General features: G+C 42.5%; 1 pseudogene; it reads left to right on the plus strand.

Moving 5' to 3' along the window:
- Positions 1 to 11,329: 11,329 nt before the first annotated feature.
- On the plus strand, positions 11,330 to 12,653 carry LOC113198729 (heterogeneous nuclear ribonucleoprotein H2-like; annotated as a pseudogene).
- Positions 12,654 to 15,862: the final 3,209 nt, after the last annotated feature.

Raw genomic sequence — 15,862 nt, forward strand, 5'->3', positions numbered from 1 at the left:
CGCACAGGGAAGGTGGAGCACCAGCGCACGTGTCTGGTGGCCAGGCAGACTGGAAGCGTGCAGACAGGGCCATGGGCAGCCGCGGCGGCAGCAGACAGGAGGAAGAGGGAGGGGAAGGGGATGTCTCCGTGGAGGAAGAGGAGGGGAGGGGAGGGGGATGTCTCCGTGGAGGAAGAGGAGGGGAAGTGTGCAGACAGGGCCTCAGGGAGAGGGAGGGAACGTGGTACCGCTGGGAGGGAGAGCAGACATGAAGAGTGGAGGGAAGGGCGCAGAGGGAAGGTTGGGAGCAGAGAGCAGAGGATAGGATGGGAACCTCCTTCTACCCTTTCAGGCCCTGGCAATAGTTAAAAAGGTCCCAGAGGAGATTTGGATCTAACGAGCCTTATGGAGGCCAATGATTGCCATTATCCAGTGGATATGTAGGCCAATTTTGGATACAGAATTTTATCAGAAGTCTGGGCTTAATGTCTGGTGTGAGGGAGAGTGTGGCCAGATTCTTTATTAGACATCTGACAGGTGAGGCTTCAGGTACAAAGAGGTACCCATAGTCACAGGAAGAGAGAGAGAGAATAAGAGTAAGAGAGAGACAAAGGGAAAACCCGGGCGGAATAGCTTTCTGAAAGCTCAGGGCAAACTGGGATCAAGTGGACATCCCCAAAATGACCAACCGTCGTCAGGAAATACAGAGGGCACTATCCAGTCATCACCAGTGAAGTGCGATCTGTGAGGCCAACAGGGCCGGGGCCGCGGGCAACCTGATGTCAGGAAAGTTTTTCGGCTGCAGCAAAAGAGTCAGGAATGAAAGGAATGGGACTCTAGCTCTGGCAGAACGCAGCTCTGGGCCTGAAGTTCAGCTCTGAGCTGAATGTAGCTCCAGCGGGATGCAGCTCCAGCGGGACGCAGCTCCCGCAGGGGAGGAAGAAACTAGGGAGCCTCAATCCCCAAAGGGAAGCAGATCACCAGAGGGTCCACTGTGGCCAGTGAAGGTCTTAGTGGGGTGGGTTCCCTCCTTCCTACCGGGCGTCAGGGGTGTGCCTGACGATCACGTGGTTCCTGCTGTCAGCCCGAAGGGAGTTGGCACGCCGGGAAGGGGGAACTTACCTAAACCAGATCAGTGATGAGTGCAGGGAGCCAGCGCCCAAAAAGATAGACAAGGGAAAAATGTGTCAGTGGTGACAGCGTTGGCGGAGACAGGGCTCAGTTTGTCGAGTACGCCGTCTCCCGGGTTTTGGCACTACTGAAAGATGCCGCACCGCACTACGAATGGAAGACACCACACGACACAAATCACAGGAGAGGTTCCACTTTATTACAAACGGCTGAGGGCTTATATAGATCTAAGGAGAGGTGGCAGGGCTTAGGTAAATGACGGGTCACCCATTTATTGGTAAGTTCTTCCAGATGTAATTTCCGGAGCCCAAGAAGTTAGTTCTTATTGGGGCTAAGGTTTCCCATCAGCGGGATTTGAATATTGGTGCTGGTGGGACAATTGGCGCTGGCGGGACAATTGGCACCGGCGGGAAAGGGAGAGGCAGGAAGAGAAGCTCCTCAGATGCCATGTTGGGGTTTTGGGGGTGTGGCTGCCATTATACCTTTTCCCAACATAACCTGCACCACTTCTTGCTCCTGTATGCACTCCAGGACAATGGGGACCACTGGATCACACTGTTCCTGAGAGGGGAAAGTCAGCCTTTGACATGATCTTCTTCAGGTGTCTATGTAAACTGCACCCTGTTCACAAACTTGGCCGGTGTTAGACAACCATGGTCATCTCCATCAGAGGCAACTATAAATTTCCTATCTGAAAAATTTGCTTGGCACCCCCCACAGTCCCAAGATGAGAACTTCACTTCTCTCTCTCTCTCTCTCTCTCTCTCTCTCTCTCTCTCTCTCTCTCTCTCTCTCTCCTGAACAAATTTGTGGGTCAGAAGGATCTGGCAGATGGCTGTGGATCACATCCCAAGGCGTTCTAGCTTTTACCAGGAGATGAGATGTCCTTAGAAGATTCAGACTTTTGAAAAGCTATTGTCTTCTGAAAAAAAATGACTAAAGAAACCATGAAGGAAGGAAGAGGTTTCATTGACTAGTGACATACAATCACCATCTTCATAATATCCACGTTACTGTTCAGAGTGTGAACACGTTTAACCTAAGAACCATCTGTAGGTGCTGCTTGTTTTTAAGCAGGCCTGTTTGCCCTTGAGGTCAAGAATAAACAGGGTCGACTAAACTTAAAACTCACAGAAGTTTGTGCGTATAAAAGTTATAATGCAGGGTTTCAAGTGTCATGTGGAACTCCTCTTGTTTCTTTTACTCCTGAAACCATACACTGTGCCACAAGTATAAAATTGATAAAGTGGCATTAGTTACTATGTTTTCTAGGTTGTGTTGAGAGCCACAGCTGAGTCGGAATGGCCCCTGGCATTTTGCCAGAAGTAATGGTTGAGAGGTGATGATGATTAAATTAAGGTGTGTATAATTGCTGTGACTGGATGATGCTGGATTGAAACAGGCTGTGTATTCAGTTGTATATTAGACCCTTGCTGTCTGGTAATAGGGCGGCTCCTGCTGCCTTGGGCGCCCACTACTTTTGAGTTCTCATGGAGTTCCCTGTTGAGTTCCGGTTGAGCTCTCATGGGGATTCCTGGAGAGTTCACCATGGTTGGTGAAGTTCCCGTGGAGGGAGTTCCAGTTGGTGTGTGGTGTTCCTGGAAGGGCCACGTGGGCAGCGTTTTCGGGAGTTTGGGCAATAAAGGAGTTTTGTTTGAACCTACAAGTGCCTCCTGGCTGCTCAGTTATTTTGTGCCCAGCCAGACTGCGGCATTATTGGAATTTTATTTTAGTTAATATTTTTAGGAACTATGAAGCCATATAAAACCCATCTACTTTCATGCTCTGAAATCCTACTTACTGAAGGCAAAGAGGTTAGAGAGAAGGAGTATTAAATTAAGGAGGATTATTTTCAGTATGGTTAATATTGGATACTTTTTTCCACCTCATTAAAACAGGTCATTTTTATATTGATTAAAAGTGGGAAATCAGAGTTAAGACATGAACTCTATTTAAAACCTTTGATCATGTTATGGATTCTACAATCAGTTTCTTAGTTCATGAAATTTCTTGGTTTCCTACCAATAAAATAAAGGTGATTATAATTTTTTGTAAAAGTCACATGGCAACTTATTAATTGTGACTCAGGGAAAGTCATCTCACTTGTCTCAGCCAAATTACTGCAGCGATAAAAAAAAGTGTTATGAGACCTGCCTCAGGTTGTTGCAAGGACTGAATGATCTGAACAGGAAAAGCACCCATGGGGTGCAGTGAGTGGGGCCATTTCCAGTGTCAGGAGGTGAAAGACACACACACACACACACACACACACACACACACACAACTTTAATGCTGGCTCCACCTACCCAGGGACATCCAGTGACAACAAGCAGGAACCTTTCCCTCAGGGCCTTGGTTTCCCACGTGTACAGTGGAAGCCAGAGTGTGATCTGCGCTTCTTTTCCATTTTTTGAGGGCTTGTGGACCCTCATGAAAACCTGATGAAAACGTTTCATCCTCCTTCACAGAAAAATGTGGGTCTGCATTGAGTTTTTAATAAAACTTCAGGAAGTTCCAAGACCCCTCCATCAAGCTCAGCATGGCTTCCTATCATAGACACTTCTTTGTATTTGTCTGTCTAGTTTTAGCTCAGTTTCTCTGCACTTTGTTTCAGTGGTGCATGACAATTTTTGTTCCTTCATGTTTGGAAATCTGATAAAAATAAGAAATTTTATCCCTAGAAAAATAAGCCTATATGCACTCTAATACAGACCACCAATTGTTCCCTGAAATCTGCTTATCTCTTCTTCCACAGCAACAGAAATTCCAGTTTGTCATTGGGCATAGAGCCACCTAGAGTTAAATAATATACATTTCCCAGCCTCACTTACAGGTGAATGTGGCAACATATCTCAGTTCTGGCCAATGGGACTTGGTAGAATGGCCATGTGGCACCCTCTTGGTATCTCTATCAATGACCATGCCTTAACTCCATGACCCCATTTCCTTCTATTTCTTATATTTCCTTCTTTCTCCTCTCTCCTACCTCACTCTCCTCTCCTCTCTCTCCTCTCCTTTTCTCTTCTCTTCTCTTTTTTGGCACTAGGGACTGAACCCAGGGATGCTTAACACTTGTGCTACATCCCCAGCCCTTCTTATTTTATATTTTGAGACAGGATTTTGCCAAGTTGCTTAGGCCCTCACTAAATTGCTGAGGCTGATCTTTAAATTGGAATCCTCCTGCCTCAGCCTCCTGAATCATTGGGATTAGAGGCCTGTCCCACCACACCTGGTCCTTTTCTCTTTTCTGACAGCTGGGATGTATAATCAATGCCCGGTGCCCCAGAAGTCATCATGCACCATGATGTGATCCTGAGAGTGGAAAACACACAGTAGAGCAATAAAGTAGAAAATCCCAAACCTGTGGAGAACCATAATGATCTTGTGCTGACAACTGCAGAATGTCTAGAATTTGTAAGAGAATTAAAGTATATTATTTTTTCAGACTATTTCTGGATTAACCCATCACCCACCATACTCAAAAGTCTATATGTATTTAACATGAAAGAATGATTGACAAATGAATGACCACAGTCAATTTCACCTGAAAAACTAAGAAAGGAGTGGGAGGCACTGTTGAGAAGTATAGTAAATAGTAATAGAGTAATTGTGGGGTGCTTAGACTTGGGGAAGAAACACTGAGAGCAGAAGACAGTTTATAATTCCATGAAGTAGTTGTGCAGCACATATATGAAGGCCAGGTGAGGAAGGTGATTGATGAAAGAAAAGGTGAAGAGCAAAGAGACAGAGGTGAGTGAATGGTGTGGGGATACAGCAGTGCCACTGAGAGTTGCAGAGAGCTGGCCAATTGAGGAAGAAAGGGGAAGGGATTTTTGTACAATTCCAAGAAGGTGTGCTGGGACCCTCATCTTAGTGAGCTAGCTGCTATAACAATCCCCCAAGTCACATGCACTCAACACAGATGCAGTTCTTACTTACATAAGACATGTGCCGATGTTCTTGGTCCTAACAACTATGAGGAATATTGGGAAATACAACCTCCCAGTCTCTGCCACCTTGACTTTTCTTCTTTTTTTGCTCCATAATTTCCTCTTACTGTCCTAATAGAAAAGCAAATAACTGTTTTGGATTATTATGAACTCATTTTTGAGACAGAGCCATGCTTTATTGAATGATGTTTCCCAAATAGATTGCATGAATATTTGTAATCAGTGGGTTTTGGTTATAAATTCAAGGAGTCCACAGAACCACTGAATTCTAGTCACAGTCCCTGGGTAAGATTTCGTGGGCAAGAAGAACTTCTCCTCTTTCTTCTTCTTTCTCCCATTCTCTCTCCCTCTCCCTCTCCCTTACCCTCTCCCTCTCTCCCTCTTTTCTTTTATGTCTCACTCTCTCCATCTCTTTCTCTCTCCAGTACTTAGAATCAGCTTATGGCTTTGAACTTACTGGGCAAGAACTATACAGAGTTACACCCCCCAGCCTGACAAGAGGAATTTTAATGACATTTCCTATAAAGGAGTCAACCTGAGCCCGAGCTGGTGATCTCCAAGAACACCCAAGTGTAGACCTTCCCCAGAAGCCCAGTCCACTCCACATCCTCAAAATCTCTGCCTTGTGGTTAAACTTTTCAGATCTGTCCCTGTAATTCCCATATCATTCCCTAAGCCTGTCATAACAAAATACACATACTAGATGATTTAAAACAGTATAAATTTATTCTTTGCAGTTCTGGAGACCTGAAGTCCAAAATCAAGGTATTGTCAAGGCCATGCTGTCTCTGAACACTTTCTTTGCCTCTTCCTAGCTCCAGGTCTTTGCCAGCAAACCTTGTTGTTCTTTGGTTTACAGACACATCCCGCTAATCTCTGCGCCCATCACCACGTGGTGTTCTCTCTGTGCATCTGTGTCTTAGCATGCCATTCTCCTCCCATGTGTCTATTCTCTGTTTCTCTTGTTATAAGAGCATAGTGTTTAGTAATGTTGTGTTTTCATCTTAAATAATTACATCTTCAAGGACACAATTTTCAAATAAACTTACCTTCTGAGGTTCCTGGTGCACAGAAACTTTGAGAAGTCTTTAATTTTTTTAGGACTATGTCTAAATCTCTGCTGCTATTCCAGAAATTTATTTTCTCATGCTTAAAACTAAAAGTTCAAGATCAAAGAGTTAGCAGGCTAGGTTCTTTCTGAGGCCTCTCCCCTTGGTGTGAAAATAGCTGCCTTATCAATGTCTTACTCTGGTCTTTCCTCTATACATTTACATCCTGCTGTGTATCTAAATGCCCTCTTCACACAAGGATGCATGTCAGATTGATGTGGGGCTCGTTCTAAACAGCATGTATGTTGAAACACAACTGGTAATTGAGTAATATCGAAAGCCCTGTATGGGTTATCCAGAACTGGATAGAAGCTCATTTCTGAGTCTTCATGCTGAGCCTTCTCCCCAGTGAACACTGGGTCCACCTCACTCTTCCTTCCATACATTCTTTCTCTCTGCTATAGGTGAACAAGAAGGCCAGGTCTCAACTTTTCCTCTCTTCAAAACAAAAAGCAAAAACTATAACCCAGGAATCCATGAGAACTCAGGTGGGTCAGTAAGGAAAGTGAATCAATCAATATGGAATTTCCTACAGAGGGAAGCATGAATATGGGGGAAGGATCCCCCCGTCGCCAGATGTTCAAAAGGATCAAAGCTGGCACAAATAGATGAAAACAAGGATTAGATGGAAGGATGAATGATTAAATAATGGAAAGAAGGATGAATGGATGGGAGGATGACAGATGAGTCGCTGTACAGGTAGACAAATGGAAACTTTTTGATGGACTAAAGGATAAATGAATGGGAATATGCACATGTAAGGAAGGTTGGGTGTATTGGTGGATGGAAGGATGGATGAGTGAATGGATAGATGGAAGAGGAATAAGTGATAGAAGAAAGAATGAATGGGTAGTTAAACATATACATGGTAGGAGAGAGGTACAATGAATGCAGAAATAGTGATCAGGTGATAGAGATAGAGAATGTTTGATATGGGGAGAGTATATAGATCTAGTTTGAGCAAATTATATGGCTGTATGTAAAAGGATGGAAGAATAGATGATAAATAAACTAAAGAATGGAAGTTTGAATGAATGAGCCTGGGGGAGGGGAAGGCTTTTTGAAACTGGAACATGGGCAGTTAGGGATGCATAGATGGGTCTTCCAGTGGCCAACTTCTCTGAGCCTGGAAGTGTGCGGTTCCCATAGAGTTTGGGCTGGAGGTTTTCAATTAGAAAGTTATAGTTAAAAAGGATGTTGAATCCATTTGCATCAGAGACTCAAAAAATGTAGCTTAATCCACATAAATTTATCTCTGAAGTGCCAGTCTGAGTATACACAGTCACAGTCAAAGGCTATGAATCCAGGTTTCTTCTGCCTTTAGCACTACCATTTCCCAAGACATTGGTCTACCACCTCATTTTCTGAGTCTGCTTTCCAACCCACAGGGCAGTGGGGCACAGGATTGGAAAGCACAACCTGGAGGTTAGACATGTCACTTCCCCTCAGATCTCATTCACCCACTGTCTCAAAGTAATGCCTTGCTACGAGACAGACTGAGAAGTGAAGCCCATGTTTTGGATACTCTTGAGCTTAGCCCAGATTGAAGAGTTCTCTTATTAAAGAAAAAAGGGGAATGTGGTGGTAGGGGAACTCTCACTAGTGTTGATATAGGGGTGAGAGGATGGACTGAGAGGGGAGACCAGCAAAGGGCAGGGTTGACATTCGGCTGATGACCTCATCAGTGTGAGAGTTTGGGAGGGGAACTTGAGTCTTGCCTTTGGGCATTGTGCTACTTGTGCTCACATACTTGCAGGTGGTAAGGACCAGCAAGACAGACACATAGCAAACAAGAACAGGATGAAGACCTCTCAGATATCCATGGTACCAGGAAGAAGGAACTGCCCTTGGCTGTAGGCCATGGTTATAAAGATCCCTGGGTTCAGTTTCCACAATAACCTGAATATCTTTGGATGAAAAGTCCTGGGAATTAGATATCACAGGGAGATTGTCATGGCCTCAGAGTTATATAACGTCTAGCCTCCCTTGTGACCTCACCACCTGCGCAGTGCAAAGGTTAATGGCCCTGAGGCAGGCAGCAAATCTAGAGAGTTGAACCATTACAGCCTGCCCGGTGACCACCCAGGGCCCCTACCAGGGCACCTAATGCTCATGTCAGAACCTTCTGGAACAACTTCAGAGACTACATGGTGCCACCTGTGTGGGGTGTGTGTATTTTTTCAGTGCAAAGTTCATTTCCATCTTAGTGAATACCTGAAGGCAAGCTGAATGCCAACCTGATTCCCTCCTTCCTTGTATCCACCTGACATTGAGAACAGAACTGCTGGTGTAATAACTGTGCCCACTGCTTATGCCATTAGCAGCACACAACAGCCATTAGATATGGTCCGCACAGGGTCCCCAGGATTGTCTGGAATAGTCATGAAGCAAGAAAAAGAGAATTCAAATCCCAGCTCCCTCCCATACTGCCTCGCTGACCTCAGTGAGGCTGATGAGCAACCAACCCAGTCAACACATTTGAAAGGTTAGGCAATTTCTAGAAAAATAATTTCCTAAAAAAAAAGCTCACCAAGGAGTAAGTACCTTTAGTATTAAGAAAAAGTTTCAATAATGGAAAGACAATAGGGCTACTATTCCCTTCTGTGCTCTTATTTTCAGCATCCCAGGGTTAACCCTGGAGTTACCCAGATCTCTTGGCTAGAGTTAGTAACAACCCCTGGAAACCCAGGAATCAATACTCTAGGAGAATTAACTCCTCCGAGACCCTCACTTCCCAAATAGCTCATTTCATTGGTGAGGAAACCAAAGCCCAGAAAGGGGAACTTGAGAATGCAGAGTAGAAATTTAAGGTTTGGTCTAAGGGATTCTCATATGTGTCCCCCTGTTCACCCTCTATATTCTGTCCTTAGGACACTCATGTGAATTGGAAACATTAATAACAATGATAATGCAAATAACAGAAATGGTCAAATGAATTTAGCAAGATTCCCTAAGGTTCTGGGTGGGAACCCAGAGAGTCCTTAGTAAATTAAAACCCCTGGGATAGTTGTGAGTTTCAACCATATTCATGATCTTTCTTGCTATTGACCAACACCTGACTCTTCCCTCTCTCAGCTGTAACTCTGAGTTACTCTTCTCTGGTCTGTACAAAGTTCCACTGATATGTAACTCTGGTCTTCTATGCCTGTCCCAGCCGCACATGACTCCTGCAGGACTGCAATTCTGCTACAACCACCTGGCCTCACCCTGAGGCTCTTGTGAAGAGTCTGGACATCAACAGACAGCACAGGGCCAAAACCAAGAAGGGACACACCTGGCCTCCAGTGCTCACTATAAGATCCTACTGGTCTTTCCACACACTTCCCCTCCCAGGCACTTCACATCCACAGTTTTGAAACCTTCTAACCCTGAGACCCTCCAATGCATATCCCTGGATTCTCCCCTCCTGAGTCCCTTAAAGTATGTCAATGAAACACCCCCATATCCAGTCTCACATCCTTTAAAATCTCAATAAAATCCAGGACTTGAATTCTAATCATAGACCTCAAAATCCACACCGGAGAGGTCTCAACCTAATACCACAAACCCAAAACTCAGGTCTCAGACATCTAAATCCTCTAATATCCTCAGTTGTGCGTGATCTCTGTTGGTAGTGGCAAATCATCATTACTTTGAACTCCATGTCCCTGGACAGCAAGATGCCATTTCTGGGAATCTTTCAGTATGATGTTGCTGAAAGAAACATCCATTTAGGTGACCGCTGTTAATGGGGCAGATTCCATGCCTGGCATGGAATTTACAGTTCGATAGCTTTGAATTCAAAAGCCTGCTGCCCTGGGGTGAAAGAAACATGGCCATGCTCAACAGCCTTGAGGTGCCAGCTGCCCCGAGCTAGAGAAGATATCATGAAAGTAGATAAGCTCCAATTCCCCCATTCCTGCCCAACTTCACTTTTGTTTACCTTAAAGAAGTTTTTCTCAAATCCTTTTGATGTTTTTTTGCCTATATAAAGCATGTGGGCTCTCCCGCTTTGTCAGAGATCAGATCTCACCAGGGCTGATTCACCCATGAGCCTGCTAGTAACCTATAATTATTTGTCTTCATTTCTTATATTTCTTATTTCTAACTCCCCATCAGCCCAAGTTCAGGAAACTGAGTGTCATGCACATCATGACAATTGGGGCCTAAACAGGCCTCAAACTCTCATGGGAACTCTGATTGACAAGGTTGAGTGGGACACTCCTCAAAAAGAGATGTGCATTAGTCATTTTAAATAAAAGGGGGAGAGGAGTGACTTTTTAAAACTAGCTTGGTGTTGAGCTGGGGCTGTGGCTCAGCGGCAGAGCATTTGCCTAGCATGTATGAGGCAATGGGTTCGATCCTTAACCCCACATAAAAATTTAATAAATAAATAAATAAATAAATAAATAAAGGCATCCTGTCCATCTCAACTACAAAAAAAAGGGTTTTTTTTTAATTTAAAAAATAGCCCAGTGTAAAACTTGGGATATTCTAAACTTGGTTAATATAAAAACATCAATGTAATTATATACTAAGTGTATTCTTATCTCCCAAGTATATAAGTCTTTAAAATATAACATTTCAAAGAATTTTTTACCGAGCTGATGCTCTCCAAATTGAGGTTTTCTATAATGATGGTCTTTTACAGGCATATAAAAATAGCAAATTTGATTAACAATACATTTATGTCATTTAATATTTTACAATTAAATAAAAATAATCTATCATAAGTTATAAAGTTTTATGTTACTCTTTACACTAAGGAGTAAATGTAAATATGTTTTTACAGACAATAAAGAGAATCTGGTTTATTTGAAAGGTCAACAATATGAGATATAAAAACATTTTGCCACTTTTCCACAAAAGGGGGTCAAAAGCTGTCTTAACTTGTTTGGTTCATGTTTCAGATATAATGTTAAATTATGTTAACTAATTCACATTGATTCAAAAATGATATACAAAAACTATCTCTTACATGAGCAGAAGTAGTTCTGGTCATCCTCTACCGTCTTGCTATAGCATTTGAGGGAAGAAGAAGGAAAGTTACTCGAGCTACAGTAAACATTTTTGTAAGTAGTTTTGTTGACCAGATTCCTGGAAGGAATTCTAGCAGAGTCAAAGGCCACATTGAAATTGCATGGAACCAAGCTTGCCACCAAAAGCCCAAGAGTCACCACGATGCTGAGCACCGAAGATGGGGAGGGATTCGTGGTGAAGGTCAGGGGGCTACCCTGGTCCTGCCCAGCTGATAAAGGGATGCATTTCTTCTCTGATTGCAAAATACAAAGTGGCACCTCAAGTATTCATTTCATCTACACCAGAGAAGGCAGACCAAGAAGGCAGATGAAGCATTTGTTGAACTCGAATCTGAAGAGGAAGTGAAATTGGCTTTGAAGGATAGAGAAACCATGTGATACAGATATACTAAAGTATTCAAGTGCAACAGTGTTGAAATAGATTGGGTCCGAATGGTCCTGATACTGCCACGATAGCTTCATCTGGCTTAGAGGACTCCATTTGGCTGTAGCAAGGAAAAGATTGTTCAGTTCTTTTCAGGGTTGGAAATTGTGCCGAGTGGGATGACACTGCCGGTGGACTTTCAGGGGTGGAGCACAGGGCAGGCTTTTGTGCAGTTTGCTTCACAGGCGATAACTAGAAAGGTCTTAAAGAAACACAAGGATAGGGCACAGGTACATTGAAATCTTCAACAGTAGCAGAGCAGAAGTTGGAACCCACTATGACCCCCCCTTGAAAGCTCCTGGCTATGCAGCAAGTAGGTCCTTATGACAGGCCAGGAGCTGGCAGAGGATATAATAGCATTGGCAGAGGAGCTGGTTTTGAGAGGACGAGGCAGGGTGCATGTGGTGGAGGGTATGGAGGCTATGATGACTATGATGGCTATAATAATGGGTATGGCTTCTGGTCTGATGGATTTGCAACAGACCTCAATTATTGTTTCTCAGAAATGTCTGATCATAGATATGGAGATAGTGGGTCAAGTTTCTAGAGCACCACAGGACATTGTGCACACATGAGGGGGTTACCTTACAGAGCCACCAAGAATATATTTGTAATTTTTTCTTACCTCTTAACCCCATGAGAGTACATATTAAAATTGAACCAGATGGCAGAGTTACTCATGAGGCAGATGTTGAATTTGCTACCCATGAAGATGCTATGGCAGCTATGGCAAAAGATAGAGTTAATATGCAACATAGATATATGGAGCTCTTTTTGAATTCTACTGCAGGAACAAGTGGAGGGGCTTATGATCACAGCTGGTAGAACTCTTTTTGAATTCTACAGCAGGGCCAAGTGGTGGTGCTTATGGTAGCCAAATAAGGGAGAAATGGGCTTATAAAACCAGCCTAGTTATGGGGGTCCTGTTACCCAGCACCTGAGTGGTGGTTATGGAGGTAGCTATGGTGGTCAGAGCAGTGTGAGTGGTTATGACCAAGTTCTGCAGGAAAACTCCAGTGACTATCAGTCAAACCTTGCTTAGGTAGAGAAAGAATACTAAACAGCTACTACAGACATAAAATATGTGCATTTATGGGAGCTCAGTAGAATGGGAGAAATGTCTAGTATATACAGTATGATTGGTAAGTGGGAAATAAAATTGATTCTGATCACTCTTGGTCAACTTGCTTTCCTTTCTTCCTTTCTTTCTCTTTTTTAAGATAACAAACAAAACTTAAGCTTGACAGTTTTGCACTACAGACTTGTGATTCATGCTTACTGTAAACTGGAAATCAAGATTGTTTTCAAACTTTAAGCTCGGTAATTTTGAACACTTCTACTTTTTTTAAAAAGATCTGGGACAATTTTGAGCTATAATACCAATACTTTAGAAGCTTGATCATGTCGTTTGTATGAAATTCTGAGTCTTTAATTTGAATCTTTCCTTGTATTCTGATTTTCATTTAGATGTATTATACCAAGTGAAACTTGTTAAATAAACCTTCCTTTTTAAAGCTGGGGAAAATCCTTTGTAAAATAATACTTTTAAAAAGAGACTAAGATCAGTGCTAAAAATAAAACAACTTACCTAAGATTTGTCAAGAGGCCACCTCACCTGAGCTAAGACTCTGCCTCTTACCTTATTCAATGTTTAAATCAACCATTCAAGTGATTTAAAGTTAAGTTCAAAAGACAGATTTTTGTTATAAAGATTATTACAACCTTAAAATAAAGAATATATATATACACATATATATACAGGTTTAAAATTACAAAAAAAAATATGTTCCTTGATTCATAGCTATTATACAAATTGTATATGCTTTTTAACTCTTTTTAATTGCATTGTACATTTTCCTTATAAACTTTACAACTATTATGTTAATGCCTTACATAAGTACAATTTCTAATATAACAACCTAAGTTAATTTAAGATAATAAGGCTATTACCTATAGGACAAACAAGATGTAAGGCTGGCTTTCAGTATTTATACAGTCCCTATTTCATGATTTTGTGACTCAACTAAGTCAGTTAAGTTATACTATTGGTAGAAGCTAAGGCTTCTTTCTTCTGTGGTGCCCTCTTTAACTTAACAACAACATTGACTTTGACAATCCTCACGTGCCTAACAGGTGACTTACTAACGTTCCCAGCCAAGTAAAAATACTCATTAAGTCATTTTTTTACTGTTTACATACTTTTGCAGTGCTGGGCCATTCTCTACAATTTAAGGCTAAGGATCTCAAGATGATACCAGCTCTTATTTTCAACAATTACACAAACAAAAAAATGGGAGGATAGAACCCCACAAATTGTTTGAGTCATGCTTTCCTTGTTTTAAATTTTTTAAATTGTGATTCTGAAGGTCGCACTGCTGCTAAGAGACACACGTCTTCCACTACAACAGGCCCATTAGGCTTAGTTTGGTGGAAAGATTATAAATAGGGGGCTGGGGATGTGGCTCAAGCGGTAGCACGCTTGCCTCAGCACCACATACAAACAAAGATGTTGTGTCCGCCGATAACTAAAAAATAAATATTAAAATTCTCTCTCTCTCTCTCTCTCTCTCTCTCTCTCTCTCTGAAAAATAAATAAATAAATAAATAAATAGGACAATGGAAGGGACCAGACCCAGTAATAATATGGGACAGAGGCTATGCTTGTATCTTTCTAGAAGCTGCAGCTCATCCTATCTGGCTACCTGAAGGTGCTGTTCACCGTCTCATAGAAGACCTTGAGCCACAGTTCAAACAACTGAAGAACCTGACACATCAGGCTAAACAGACAGTTAAACAACAAACAGAGAAGCCCTAAGCCTCCAGCCACAATGTTTGTGGCTATACTAGTTTTATTGTGCAGTGGAAGACGTGTGTCTTTTAGCAGCAGTTTGACCTTCAGAATCACAATTTTAAAAATTTAAAACAAGGAAAGCATGACTCAAACAATTTGTGGGGCTCTATTCTCCCCTTTTTTTGTTTGTGTAATTGTGGAATCCATGGGAAAACTTATTGCACCTATTTCCCAGATCCACCTTTAGTACATCCAGTTGTGTGGTCTGGAGAATCCATCCCAGTATTTAATAATGATACTTATTTGATGGGAGGTTTTACAGACAAACACATTACACCTATTCATGCCATGAATTTAACTATACCGAATATAGCAGTAACCTACTCATAAGTTGGTCCCATGATAAACATGCTGGCTGTTTAAAAGTAACCTTCAAGGAAAAGACAACATATAGGGAATCCAGAACAGCTAATAAAACTGGGCCCTGGGACTTGAGATCATATGTCCAGACAGTTATTAAAATGGGACTTGCCCATAATAAGCCAGTCATTCCCATGGAACATCCACCAATATCTTACTGCTTTAATCATTCTGCAATAGAATGTGGTACCTTTCCTAAGTGGATTAAATGTACAAATGCCTTGCTAGTACAGCATAAATTTCCTGTTAGTGGTGGTGGATATATTTTGGATTGGCCTCCAAGAATTGAAAAGAGACAGCTATGTCAGGATTCCTGACTCCTGGAGAATTTGTTAGTAATGTCTTGACTTTCAGTGATGGTGGCATACAAACAGATCTATAGCATTTAATAGCTGCCTCCAATTTTTCTCAAATATACAGATGGCCCCATGCCTGACTTTATAGACAGGAACTGCAAAAAGGGTTCCTGCTATGGCCTGTAGGTCTGTGTTCAATCTCCTTATGCATTAATTTCTAGAAATGTAAGTCTTATTCGCTGTTCTGAGTCCCCTATATGTTGTCTTTTCCTCGAAGGTTACTTTTAAACACCCAGAATGTTTATCATGGGACCAACTTAGTAGATTCCTACTATATTTGATATAATTAAATTCATGGCATAAATAGGTGTAATGTGTTTGTCTGTAAAAAAACACACAACTGGAGCCGCCGACGCGCCGAGCAAAATGGAACAGCTGATAAGATGAGTGACAATTTACAATCTAAGGGATCCAACATGGCGGCGGGCGCAGAGAGATCAAGTCTCTGACCCCTTCAGCTGCGCGGGCATAGGGAGACGTAAACTATCTAAATGCTCTTTGTTCAGGATCACTAGGCAATGCTGAGCTGACGTGGATCTGGGGCAAACAGTCTGGGCCTCTCGGAACACACCGAGCCCAGATCGGCTGCATTCAAGCTCCGGTTCGCCTGCTTCTCGTGACTCAGCACTAACGATCCCACTGAAATAACTGGTCGGCCCTCCTGAACGGGGAAACCTTAAGGGC

This window comes from Urocitellus parryii, chromosome 15, assembly GCF_045843805.1.
Source record: "Urocitellus parryii isolate mUroPar1 chromosome 15, mUroPar1.hap1, whole genome shotgun sequence".
Classification (NCBI taxonomy): Eukaryota; Metazoa; Chordata; class Mammalia; order Rodentia; family Sciuridae; genus Urocitellus; species Urocitellus parryii.